Here is an 11,815-nt window from a genome sequence, read left to right as displayed (position 1 = left end):
TGAGGTAGTGTCTGTCTTTTTCCCTGAGATGGGTTTCCTGTACGCTGCAAAATGTTGGGTCCTGTCTATGTTGCCAGTCTATTTATTTGTCTGTCTTTTTATTGGGGAATTGAGTCCATTGATGTTAAGAGAAATTAAAGAAAAGTAATTGCTTCCTGTTATTTTTGTTTTTAAAGTTGGGAGTCTGTTCTGCCGCTGTCTTCTTTTAGGTTTGTTGAAAGATAACTTTCTTTCTTTTTCTAGGGCGTGGTTTCTGTCCCTGTATCGGTGTTTTCCTTTACTATCCTTTGAAGGGCTGGATTCATGGATAGATATTGCATGAATTTGGTTTTATCATGGAATATTTTGGTTTCTCCATCTACATTAATTGAGAGTTTTGCTGGATATAGTAGCCTGGGCTGGCATTTGTGTTCTCTTAGGGTCTGCATAACATCTGTCCAGGATCTTCTGGCTTTCTCTGGTGAGAAGTCTGGTGTAATTCTAATAGGCCTCCCTTTATATGTTACTTGCCCCTTTTCTCTTACTGTTTTTAATATTCTATCTTTATGTAGTGCATTTGCTGTTTTGATTATTATGTATTGGGAGGAATTTCTTTTTTGGTCCAGTCTATCTGGATATCTGTAGGCTTCTTGTATGTTCATGGGGATCTCTTTCTTTATGTTTGGGAATATTTCTTCTATAATTTTGTTGAACATATTTGCGTTTACATTGAAAATCTTCATTTTCATCTACTCCTATTATCAGTAAGTTTGGCCTTCTCATTTTGTACTGGATTTCCTGAATGTTTTGAGTAGGGATCTTTTTGCATTTTGCATTTTCTTTGATTGTTGTGCCCATGTTCTCTAATGGAATATTCTGCACCTGAGATTCTCTCTTCCATCTCTTGTATTCTGTTGCTAATGCTGGTATCTATGATTCCTGATTTCTTTCCTAGGGTTTCTCTCTCTCGAGTTGTCTCACTTTGGGTTTTCTTTGTTGTCTCTACTTCCCTTTTTAAGTCTTGGATGGTTTTGTTACATTCCATCACCTGTTTGGTTGTGTTTTCCTGTAATTCTTTAAGGGATTTTTGTGTTACCTCTTTAAGGACTTCTACTTGATCAGCAGTGTTTTCCTATAAGTCCTTAAAGCCTTTCACCTGGTTAGCAGTGTTCTCCTGTAATTCTCTAAGGGCTTCTACCTTTTTAGCAGTGTTCTCCTGTATTTCTTTAATTGAGTTATTAATGCCCTTCTTAAAATATTCTACCACCATCATGAGATATGATTTTAAATCTGAGTCTTGCTTTTCAGGTATATTGGAGTATCCAGGATTCTGGGCATACTGGGTTCTGATGATGCCCAGAGTTCTTGGTTTCTGTTAGTAAGAATCTTACATTTGCCTTTCACCCTCTGGTAATCTCTGGTATTAACTGTTATAGTTGTCTCTGGTTGGAGCTTGTTCCTCCTGTGATTCTGTTAGCCCCTGTCAGCAGTCCTAGGAGTCCAGCTCTCTCCTGAGTCTCATTGGTCAGAGTACTCTCTGCAAGCAAGCTCTCCTCTTGCAGGGAAGGTGCACAGAATTCTGGCATTCAGACCTGCCTTCTGGCTGAAGATGAAGGCCGGAAATGGGGCCTGTCTCAGAAGATGTGTTGCCTCCTCAGTCTGCACACTCACCTGCACAGACTAGTCTCTGAGGACCCGGGACACAAGATGCCCCTCTCACCTGCTCTGGGGGACAGAGCCCTCCCAGGTGGCCACCTCTCCTCTGGCTGGGAAAGGTACACAGATGTCTGGAGCCTGAAACACGGTCTGTTCCAGAAGTTGTGTTGCTTCTGCCTGTCCCAGTAGCTGTTTTGCTTCTGCAGTCTGCACTCTCACCTGCGCAGACTGGTCTCTGAGCGGCCTGAGGCAAAAGATGGCTCCCTCACCTGCTCAGGCAATGAAAGCCCTCCCAGGCAGAAACCTCTCCTCTGAGGGGGAAGGTGCCCGGATGTCTGGAGCCCAAAACGGGGTCTGTCCCAGAAGCTGTGTTGCTTCTGCCTGTCCAAGAAGCTTTGTCACTTCTGCAATCTGCACTCTCATGGATGCAGAATGGTCTCTGAGTGACTGGGGGCACAAGATGGCTCCCTCACCTGCTCAGGCAGTGAGAGCCCTCCAGCATACACTTCTTGACTTCCACAATAGTGTATGAGTTTGGTGACTTTATATGCAATGGATCCCCAGGTTGGGTAGTCTCTGGATGGCCTTTCCTTTAGTTTCTGTTCAACATGTTGTCTCAATATTTCCTCCTGTGAGTATTTTGTTCTCCTTTCTAAGATACATCCATACTTTGATCTTCCTTACTCTTGAATTTCATGTTGTCTGTGAATTGTATCTTGGGTACTCCAAGCCTTTGGGATAATTTCCACTTATCAGTGAGTGAATACAATGTGAGTTCTTTTGTGTTTCTTGGGCACTATGAACACCTCTGTAGAGAATTCTGTTTAGCTCTGTACACTACTTTTTAATTGTGTTATATCGGTTGTTCGTGTCTAACTTCTTGAGTTCTTCATATATTTTGGATATTAACCCTCTGTCAGATGTATGATTGGTAAAAATCTTTTCCCAATTTGTAGGCTGTCATTTTGTCTCATTGACAGTGTCCTTTGACTTACAAAAGCTTTTCAGTTTCACGAAGTCCCATTTATTAATTGTTGATCTTAGTGGCTGAGACATTGCTGTTCTATTCAAGAAATTGTCTCCTATACCAATGATTTCAAGGGTATTCCCTACTTTCTGATCTATTAGATTTAGTGTATGTGGTTTTATGTTGAGGCCTTGATCCACTTGGGCATAAGTTTTTTGCAGGTTGATAAATTTGGATTTGGATTCTTCTACATGCAGATATCCAGTTAGATCAGAACCATATAATGGCTTTGGCTTCCTTGTCAAAAATCATGTATTCAGAAGGGACAGGGGGGAGGTTGGTGCATCTGTATTTTTTCAGAGTACCTGGCAGGCAGGTTATTGGGTATAGGTGTTTCTTGGTAGTGCTGGATGGCTGAGGGTGTCTGTGGTTATGCTTACAGGTATAGAATGAAATGATGGAGTTCAAAGGGGTCAGGGCAGACATAAAGGCTGCTGGGCTTCCTGCAGAATCTGCAAGCCTGTATTTGGGGCTTGGGGAAATCACATGGTTGACCCTGGCAGCAGCAGGCCTCCAGGGGTGCAGAAGATATTCTATTTTCATTGATGCTATTGTTAATGGAATTATGCCCATTACCTTCTCTGTGTGTTTATTGCTGGTATATAGAAAACATATTCATTTGTGCTGTTTTATGCTCCCATGCTCCTTAATTTGTTGGACATTTCTAGATGATTTCTGGTAAAGTTTTTGAGATATCTAATATGTAATATGTTATCTGCAAATAGGGAAAGTTAGATTTTTTTTCCTTATGTCTATTGCTTTTATTTCGTTCTCTTGAACTATTTGTCTGGCTATTACTTGGAACATAATATTAGAAAGAAATGGTGAAAGTAGATATCCCTGTCTCATTCCTGATTTCAGTGAAATTGAGTAAAACTTTTCTTATGTAAAGCTTTAGTATGCTGAGATATTTTCCATCAAGCTTTACATTCTCTATTTTATCATACAGGAATGTTGAATTTTTTCAAAACACTTTTTCAAAACTATTGGAATATTCACGTGATTTTTATCTTTAAATCTATTTATTTTTATCTATTTTATTTACTTACTTGTTTATGTTGAGCCAACCCTGCATTACATGAATAAAACAATATTGGTTATGTGGATAATCTTTTCAATGTTTGTTTGCATTCTGTTAGTATTTTGTTGAGTACTTTTTAGTCTGTTTTCCTTGGAGGTTTTTTTTTTTTAATTTAAGTTAATTTTTAAATTTTATTTAATTTTATTTAGTTTTGTTTTATTTCATTTTGTTGGGGTGTGGGATTGTGTCTTCACCTGAATTGTGTCCTAAAATGATATTGGTTATTTCAATAATGTTTGTACGTACTTATTCTGTATGTTTTTGTTTTGTTGTATTTGTTTTTTAATAGTTGCAAGAGAATTGCTTATAAATCTTCTTTAAAAGTCTGGTAGGATTATGCTGTGAATTCACTTTTTTTTTACATTCAAAATTCTCATTTTTATAGGTCTCCTTATATATTTAGCTCTTGCTCTTTTTTTGTTGTTGTTGTTTTCTGTTGGATTTTTAAAGGCTGCTAATATTGTGGAACACTTTTGTTTTCCTTCATTTGTAGCAGACAGTTTTCCTCATATAATATTCTGCACTGGCCTTCACAGTCATTGAGAACTTGCCATCCATTGCTCTGTTCTCTGGACTGCAAGTTTTCTTCAGAAATCAGCAGTTATTCTTTCATATGTGGCCTGGGTAGTTATGTACAATTAATGTTTTAACTACTATACATCATAAGAAATCCAATTTCTGGTCTTGTGTATTTTTTTTATTCTGTGTGTTCTTGTATTTATGTGTCTGACTTTCCTTATTTGGAATTTTTTTTTATTATTTTGTTGAATAACTGGCCTATGCCATAGACTTGAGATTCTTTTCCTTTTTCTATGCTTATAATATAATGGTATTTTTTATTTTTCCTGGTGTCAGAATGTTCTTCTGTGTGCTTTTTCTGTGTATTTTGAAGTTGTTCATGTTCCTTATGTATTTGAACTTGCTACTCTTTTTAATATTAAACACATGCTATTCTGTCTTCTGTTTGACTCATTCTATGTGTAAGGTTTTCCTTTGAGTTTTGCAGTTTGAGTATTGGGTTTTTCTATCTCACATTCATTTCAACTTGAATCCCCATTCATTTTTCTATCTCTTTATTACATTTTATTTTAATATTCTGATTGTCTATGACATTTCCATCAGTCTCATATTTGTGTTTTTCTCAGCTTCAATTAAGCATTTATTTAGCTATTTTCCTTTGTTTTCATTGAGTTCTTTTCTTTCTTTCTTTTTTTTTTTTGAGTATGTCTTTTTATTGTTCTTTTAACCTTGGTATCTTAGTATTCATCTAGCTAATGCTCATTTTTAATCATTCATGTGAAATTGTTTAATTTTGGTAAAGAAAAAAATACGGGCTTGATCATTTATATTGTTGGTATTCATGAAATGAGATATTGACATCTGAACTTCCTTTGTTAGTTTTGGTTTTGTTGTGTATGGAGAAAATTTGGCACTAAGAGAAGATAGAAATATGGTTGGGTTCAGAGATTGGAAAGGGCATAGATAGATCAAAGCCAGTTGGGCAGAAAAAGCTGGCTTGGAATAAAGGATGTTCATCCTGGTCCAGTTCTGGGATGTAGGGTTAGGTCTGATTGGAAAGTTTTGGTATGATATATGTCCATGCTATGGTTTGGGGGATTGGAAGAAGGGAATCTGTCCAAAACCTAGACAATGTTGGTGTGTACAAAGGGGAGAAAAGACTCAGCTGGTGTACTGATTTGCTGACTGTACAAAAGATAGAAGCCATGGCTATTCACTGGACTAGACTTTGGGGGAGGATGTTGGAAATCTGGGTACCAAGTGGGATAGTTGGGCATAATATAAAAGTCCTTCTTAAACATTCTAATAAGAGAAAGCCCCAGATAAAGCTAGATAAACTCCTTTCCCCATCTCTTCAACCAGAACAAAGGTATGCATGAAGTTGACACAAAGGTTATGCAGTTTGAACCAAGAAATAATATCCCAAATCCATCATGATAGTATCATGACAGGAAAACAAAAGTATAAAATGTGGTTTCCTGTATATTAACAGATTTCATGTAAACTACTACTAGCAGATTTTTTCCTTTGATAGGGAGCTTGTGGAGTAGAAACCAGGAAGGGAATAATATGTGAAATGTAAATAAATAAAATAACCAATAAAAATTTCTTAAAAAAGAAAATTGCAAGTCAATTCCCAATTTTTGTGAACCCTGATAGCTATCCAGTTGTCATTGTTTATAGTTTACAGTTGGATTATGCTGCCCACTGTATATGGCAGCTTTGAATGTTGGCTATTTTCTTGTGGAATTTCTTGAGTGTGTATATTCTCCTGCTTTCTTGAAAAATTCTGTCTTATCATATTACATGAACTCAAGAATCCGCAACTATTTCAATATGGGACCATCTCAATAATAACTACCTCCACAACAGCAAATAAAAACTTTCCATGACCCCAGAGTGCTACTTATATTAAAAATATAACAGACAAATTGGGTTTTTCAAATTTTGGAATAATACTGCATCTTTTTCCCGTACTGCCCCTAAAACACCAGCAGATAAAATTGTGTCTGGAAGTGCAAAAGGATGAATTTTGAATAAAGGAATGTCTGTTCATTGTGTGCATATCAGAGAAAGAAGTGGGGGGGGGGCTATGGGTAAAACCAGAAATTTTACCCACTACTCAGGCTGCTTCTTATTAGTATTAATTGCAGGCTCAGTGTTAAGTCAAGTATGTGGAGATGTGAGGCCATGAATAATAATGACACCGAAGCACAATAATTAATAGAACAGAGTGCTCCCCAAAGAGGAGACCCCCACTGTGAAGGGAGAAAAGAAGTCGTCTTTCATAAGAGTCAGATATGGACATTTGAACTTTGATTTTTAAAGGTGGCGTGAGGTGAAATGATTTCCACTTCATTAGCAATGTGGAGTGAGGCAAACATACTCTAGAGAAGCAGTCTTAGTTGCTAATGCCCAGATCTTGCTAGTACCAGCCCAGACAGGTTCTCTCTCCTGATTCTGATAAACACAGGGAGCTTTTTGTTTTTGCTCTTGTTTTTGTTTTTAAACACAATGAAATTATACAGCACTGTTTAAACACAGAACACAAAGGTTAGTTACCAGTTCAGAAGCTTGTAAACATGTGACCATAGCAACAATGTGAACTGGAACCTGAGCCTAACCCTTAAGGTACCTAACTTCAGTTTTGATTAAGCAGCATCTACAAGCAAGTTTGCACATGTAGTGGCTCTTGTATGAAGTGGAAAAAGAGTCTCTTATTTGCTTATGTTCTCTGTTACATGAAAACATACACTTTACTTTGTCTCTAGAATTCTCAATGAATTAAATATTAGATTTAGATTAATGTATAGAGCCAATAAAATGAAGACTGCTATGTAGAGTGGAATAACTAACTACAAAATGAAAAAATGTATATAAAGTTGCAATTCTGAATATAAATAGTAAGACTTTTCACAGGCTCTATAGAGCAAAGGGTCTGTGTTAAGATCATAAACTGCTCTTGCAGAGGACTTGACTTTAGTTCCCAAATTAAACACACAGCAGCACATAGCCACCTACAACTTCAGCTCCAGGGGTCCTGCACTTTTTTCTCTTTTGTCTACCCCCAGACACATAGACAATTAATTAATTGAAAATGAAAATAAATATAAAGAAAGACATTTTTAAAACTTCTTAGAGAGATGGACAATGAATAATAACTACTGGAAGGAGTGTAATACAAGAAAAAAATGCAATCCTCACTATGTAGGTTTCATAATGAAATGAAATGATCATTCCTGAACAAAAAAAGTAATTTCTTCAAACAATGTCTTATACGTTTAAAACTATATGATGTATATATTTCCTTGAGTGTGGTATTTATTGCTGTAATAAACACCATTACCAAAACCAACCTGTGGAGAAAAGGTTTAATTTCTTATTTTCAGTTATAGTCCATCACAGAAGGAACACAGAACAGGAACTGAAGCCGAACAAAATCATTACCCCGAAACCATGGGGGAACAAAGCAGAGGCAGATGGGCAGAATTCAGGGGAGCCTGTGGGAGCCCCTAAGTTCCTTCTCTTAATCCCTTCTCTTTTACATACCTAGAGCCTGAGCAGCATGGCCATCCTATCTGAGATGATGGCACATTGTAGCTATTCACAGTACCGGACGGACAGCTAAGACAGCATTTGGAAAATAACAAATAAGAAACCATTTCCTTTGAACATGGTGAGAAACCAGACTTTCCACTGGCATTGGGCAGAGCTACTCCAAGGGCAATGGTAGATATGAATGAATTTAATGAACTGTGTTCAGGCACAGGCAGAAAATACAGTTCAGTGCTCTGGTGCAGCATAATGCCCTAGTTCTATGAAGTAACAAATTTGCTTGAAGTGAAGACATCCCCACTGGACAGCTGCCCTTGAGTGAGGCCATCCATATAATGCATTGTGACAGAAATTACCATTATAAACAAATGAACATTTACAAATTGGGACATGGGGGAATAGTCACAAAGCTAAAAGGATGGGCCTAGAAACATTGTGACTGGGAACTGATTTTCCATAGAGAAAAATTTTAAATGATTATAGACAATTCTAAAAAATGGACATTAAAAAGATTTTGCATGTATAATAGCTTTAATTTTTAATGTTTTTTTCAGAAGAAATCATACTTTTTTAAGCAAATAAAAGTAGTTGCAATTTTAGAAGTCTTTCTAAAAATTTCAAGAAGTGTTATTGTTTTAATTTTAAATATGATATATTTCTTTTAATATCTGAAAGTTATCCATGTTTTACAGCTAACTTTGTGAGCCCCTAGACAGATGTTTTGATGATTTATATTTGTGCTATAGATTAGGTCTCCACCACAAGACACATTTGTCAATTACAATTGCATCAACGTAGATGTGAGACAGAAATCTAAAACTTTTCTACAATTGTAAAGTACTTATCATGATTAGATTTTAGTATTTCATAGTTAGCATTGCTTAATAATGAGTTCAAACTGACAAGGAAAAAAATCTCTTCAGATGAGAGTCGAGCCCAGAACAGGCTAAAATTTTTATCCATAATCTAAGATTTGCTGTTGTTGACCCAGCAAATGTGAACCATGTATTATTTCTTTGTGTGTGTGCATATGCATGTGTGTAAAGTTTAGACTGTATTTTTTTTTTTGTTTTGCTACTGTATTTGTGACACACATGCTGTATGAGATGGACCTATTCTTCCTGGTAAGAATGGAAGATGTGCACCATTCTTAATGCTCATTCCTTTCATGACACCCAATCTTAGAATATAAAACCCAAGATGGTTTAAAAACATGTGCTTACCCATACGTCTTGGCTCAAATCACATTAATCTTATAAAACACTACCAAACATCATTCTCATAAGGCTGTGTGTGGTGGGTGACCTTTTCTCTAACTATGCATGTCTGAGCCATTGTTTGGAAGTTTTCCAGCAAATCCTGGAAGCCAGTTCCCATATCTTCATTGCATGTTATCTAAGAACCAATAAGCACTGGACTAGTTGGACAGTGGTTCCTCCTTGCTCCTATAAGTACAAAGTGTGTGTGTGTGTATGTGGGGGTCCCTCCTCTTCTCCAAATATCTCTTCTGAGTTACTAGTATGTGAAACTAAAAGCATACTCATGACACCTGTTACTGTGCTTTTTAGAAAGAAGCATTTTCATCTGAATAAGTCAGTTTCATAATTACCATTAAAATTTTTTATATTTTTCTCTTCAGCTGTATTTTTTTTTTTTTTGGAAAGGGCATTTGGTCTATATATGGAAATTGTGCATGTTTCTCAATTGTGAAATAAAGTCACACCTATCTTGGAGACTCCTCAAAAGTGAATGCTTCAACTGAATTCAGTTTTATATCTCTCACCAGGCCTATCCTTGTACATAAAAATAATTACAGACTTTTAAAAAATATTCCTTAGATACCAATTATCTTAGACTGTGAAAAGAAAATTCATCATGCTTAGAGAAGACAAATTTATTTTTTCACAATTATGTAGGTTAGAATTATGAAGTCTGGGCACTGGGTAGAGGATAGCCTGGGCTTAGGACCTTCTCTTTTTCTCATGTGCAGAAAGCTGCTGTCTAAATCCTATGATGAAGGGCGATCTATGGCACTTCACAGTAATACACCAGTTTTTTTAAATCAGGTCCCACTCTTACACATTCCCTTAAACTTAACTATCTACATGAAGGCCCTTTTTTAAAAATAGGATCACATGATTCTTTAGGACATCAATACATGAATGTAAAGGAATAAATTCTGTCCCATCACAAATATTTCTTCTCCCATACAAGCTTGTCTTACAAGTTTTGTTCAGAAGGACTTCTTTAAATCCTTCCATTCAGCAGCACTTATTTCTAATTCATACTAATTGTAGCTTTGACATAATTATAAGTCCAATTAAAAAGTCAATGATGGACTATTACTGATCATCCTGTCTCATAATATATTTGTTGTTTTATATTTCTAATATTCTCTGTTAGACACAAAATCATTGTTCATTTCAAGTTGATACTAGAAAGCTTAAATTTATCTTATAATAAGATGACAGAGTATCAGACAAGAGAACACATGACTGTCATACTCAAACACATCAAGACTGTACAGTGTAATATGAATGTAATAAATGTATTAGTAAGAGGAGTCCCATATTAAGTATTCTGGGATAAAATATTAAATAAATACTCTTCTTGAAAAAGTTAATAATTCAAATAATAGTTCTGGAAAATAATCCATTTTGAGGTCTTGATAACCTCTATAACTTGGAGCTAACCAGGAATGAAACCCAAACAGCATACATCTGGCTAGACAATCCACACATAGGAAGAGAGTAGGAAACTGTCTTTAAAGATTTTGAGAATGTACACTGTCAAAGAAATGAAAAAGAAAGTAGAGAATGTCACTAAGAGTCAGTCCAACTATTTTTTTTTGTCTGCCATATAGACAAAGCTCCTAAACTTACATTGTGTTCTACCCTTATACAGTTTATTTCAGTAAAGCTGGATCACTATATTTATTGCTCCAGAAATCAACTCTAGGTCTGTATGAGAAGAGACAGGGTACGCTTCTTCAACTGGAAGGTGGCTGTGGTGAAAAGATGAGCCAAACTTCCCACACTTACATAATTTTTAGTTTTTTTTTTTTTCTACCAATAAATATACCTAACATGTGGGAGTTTGACCCTGAAAGTTCTCGCAATAGCAGCTAAAATGAGGAAGAAAAGTAGGCGTATCTTACGGATTCATGGCTTTTCACATCCGAGGAGGCAAATATAATTACTCACATGTATATGAGTGAAACAAAGCACAATTCTGGTTCATTTAGTGACTTGAAGCTTTGATACTGCCGTTCACTTGACAACCTTAAGTGAGAGGTCAATGTGTAATGATTTCAGCAACCATCAGACGGCGCTGATCAGTGTGAGCAGCTATTTGTGAGGCTCTGGCCCAAGTATGATATAACCACACCAAGGACAGGGAGACAGCTGCTTCTCTCACATTGTTTCCTACAGATGCTGGTGAGGTTCTGTGGAAACAGAAACAGCATAGAAATTTGCAAAAGGAGATGATGGGATGACATTCTCTACAAGATAAAAAGAGATATGAGTGAACCTGGGGTGGGGTTGTTAAAGATGAGGTGTGGCCAATACTTTGAAGAATGACTATCTTGAGTATCCTATGGATTAACTCAATTTTGAAAGACTTTTAAACCATGTAGCTGAAAAACAAAAGGTAGACCATTGAAAATCTTTACTGAGAGGTCAGAGGCCATGATCTAAGGGCTGGGATGAAGGCTGAGTCAGTAAACTGCTTGTTGCATGAGGAGGAGGACCACAGTTTCAGTGTTTGGTACCTGTGTAAGAAGCCAGGTTTGGCAGTTTGTACTGGTAACCCCCTCTGCTCTGGAGGTAACAAGGGGATTCATGAGCCTTGAGGGCCAGAGGGTTGAGACATTCAATGAATTCCAAGCTCAGTGACAGAATTTGTGCCAAAATAAAAGGCAGAGAACAATTGAAGAGGCATTATGTTCATCTGTCTTCCTCATTGTTTAACAATATAAATACTGCATACATACATAT

This window comes from Mus pahari, chromosome 15 (assembly GCF_900095145.1).
Source record: "Mus pahari chromosome 15, PAHARI_EIJ_v1.1, whole genome shotgun sequence".
NCBI classification, from domain to species: domain Eukaryota; kingdom Metazoa; phylum Chordata; class Mammalia; order Rodentia; family Muridae; genus Mus; species Mus pahari.
The sequence above is the reverse complement of the archived record's forward strand: the minus strand, read 5'-3'. Positions refer to the sequence as shown.